This window comes from Procambarus clarkii, chromosome 90 (assembly GCF_040958095.1).
Source record: "Procambarus clarkii isolate CNS0578487 chromosome 90, FALCON_Pclarkii_2.0, whole genome shotgun sequence".
Lineage (NCBI taxonomy): Eukaryota > Metazoa > Arthropoda > Malacostraca > Decapoda > Cambaridae > Procambarus > Procambarus clarkii.
This window is the reverse complement of record NC_091239.1, coordinates 3,136,569-3,139,148: the sequence shown is the minus strand read 5'-3', so window position 1 is coordinate 3,139,148 and position 2,580 is coordinate 3,136,569.

Sequence of the window (2,580 nt, the reverse complement as noted above, 5' to 3'; positions counted from 1 at the left end):
CGGCACTCCTTGGAGGAATAAATCTAGTTTCCTCTTGAAAATGTCCACGGTTGTTCCGGCAATATTTCTTATGCTTGCTGGGAGGACGTTGAACAACCGCGGACCTCTGATGTTTATACAGAGTTCTCTGATTGTGCCTATGGCACCTCTGCTCTTCACTGGTTTTATTCTACATTTTCTTCCATGTCGTTCACTCCAGTACGTTGTTATTTTACTGTGTAGATTTGGTACTTGGCCCTCCAGTATCTTCCAGGTGTATATTATTTGATATCTCGTCTTCTTTGTAGTGAGTACATTTGGAGGGCTTTGAGACGATCCCAATAATTTAGGTGCTTTATTGCGTCTATGCGTGCCTTATATGTTCTCTGTATTCCCTCTATTTCGGCAATCTCTCCTGCTCTGAAGGGGAAAGTGAGTACTGAGCAGTACTCAAGACGGGACAACACAAGTGACTTGAAGAGTACAACCATTGTGATGGGATCCCTGGATTTGAAAGTTCTCGTAATCCATCCTATCATTTTTCTGGCTGTCGCAATATTTGCTTGGTTATGCTCCTTAAACGTTAGGTCGTCAGACATTATTATTCCCAAATCCTTTACATGCTGTTTTCCTACTATGGGTACATTTGATTGTGTTTTGTACTCTGTATTATGTTTAAGGTCCTCATTTTTACCGTACCTGAGTACCTGGAATTTATCACTGTTAAACATCATGTTATTTTCTGATGCCCAGTCGAAAACTTTATTAATATCAGCTTGAAGCTTTTCAACAGGGGGATCAGACTCAATATCTTCAGATATTTCTCTGAAAAGTAGGGGTGACTGTTCCAAGCCTAGTCACGTCACTATTATATTGTTAGATTGTTGGTTGTTTGACGCTGGATTTTGTTGGAAAAGCATCGGTCCAGTAAGCAGCTTGCCTCCAGCAGATGACAACAAATTCATTCCGTGTTGTCTGGTGCATCCCGTTATAAATTTATAATAATGGTCAGCGCCTATAAGTATTCCAACATCAGTGAGGCAGTCAGAATTTATTTTGTAATCGGCTAGCCTCATGCGGTTTCGTTTAAGATATTTCGCTGTGCGAGCTAATCCTGTGACCTGCAGGTCTGTAGGAAGTTTATCTACTACTACCGCTTGTATTGGACTAGTGCAAGATTCAAGTCTCACTAAGACCTTAACTACTTGGTATTCACGAGGTCCACTATTAGTCAAGAAACCTGAAATATTTAATCTCACACTTTTGGCAGGTTTTAATTTTAACTGCTCGACTAATTGTTGTGTAATGAAGGTTTTCTGTGACCCTTGATCAAAAAGACCTCTAGTGTTAACTCTAGATTTCCTGTTTATTAGTCTAAGTTGAGCTGTAGGCAGAGTGGTATTATTGCCTGACTCAGTAGCAAGTACATTTATTTCTTGATGTACTTTGCAATATTGTACTGTGGTAGAATTCGTGGAATTCTCCCCAGTTGTCATGGATTGGGTAGAAGTTTTTCTACATAAGGCATAGTGATGTACACCTTGGTTGCATCTACTGCATGAACGTAGTTGCACTACACATTTTTTGGGATCATGAGAGCCCATGCACCTAGTGCACCTGTGTACTTCTTGTAACCGTTTAATCCTGGTATTAAAGTTAGGATAAACAGTGCATTGGTAGGTGGCATGTTCTTGACTACAGAATAGACACCTTATCTCTCTGGTTGACTTTGTTCCTTTAGTTGACAAGTCATTTGTTACACCAGAAGGAGATACTGAATAAGTACCTACATTACCACTCCCCCTTCCAGTGGATGGAGCAGTCCTAGGTTTAAATTTATTAGACTTGTTTAAAGTCATTTTTGGTTTGACTGAAGTGTCAATATGAGCTGAGTTACGATGGGAGTTAGTGGAGAAGTTTGAAACACTTTTCCCATCTTGGTTGGCTCTTTGTCTTTCGACTAAAATATGTAGACCTTCTGTAATTTCTTTCAAGGTCAAAAAGGTCTTGTTGTACATAGTACATAATTTATCTATGGTTTCTCTTGGCAATTTTCGCCTAACAACTACTTTGGTCATCCATTCAGCTGACTGAATTTGGACTTTAAGGCTTAAGGCCATGAGTAAAGATTCTAACTATAGCCTGAAAGTTTGGAGAGAATCTGTAGAATTATTAGCAGATGGTAAATCTAGCAATTTTTGAACTAAGGCAGTAATAGTTCTCTCCTTGTTATCGTAGTTGGTTTTGAGCAATTGAACAGCTAAGGTGTAACCATCACTGATCAGTGTTATATTAGAGATTACTTTCAAGGCTTCATTTTGTAACAAGCCTTGTAAATAAGTGAATTTGGTTGTTTGATGAATGTTAACTTTAGAGTCTACTGCATCTACGAATTTACTCCAGAAATCATCCCAACTTTCGTTCTCGTTACCAGAGAATGTGGGTATATTGATTTGAGGTAATTTGACCTCAGGATCTGTATGTGCAGCAGAAGCTACTGTCAATTTGTTTTTAGCAATTTGCTTCTTAAAGGGTAGAAGTTTAACCCATATATCTTCTTCATACTGAGCTAAGTCATCTATAACATCCTCATGTTCACTA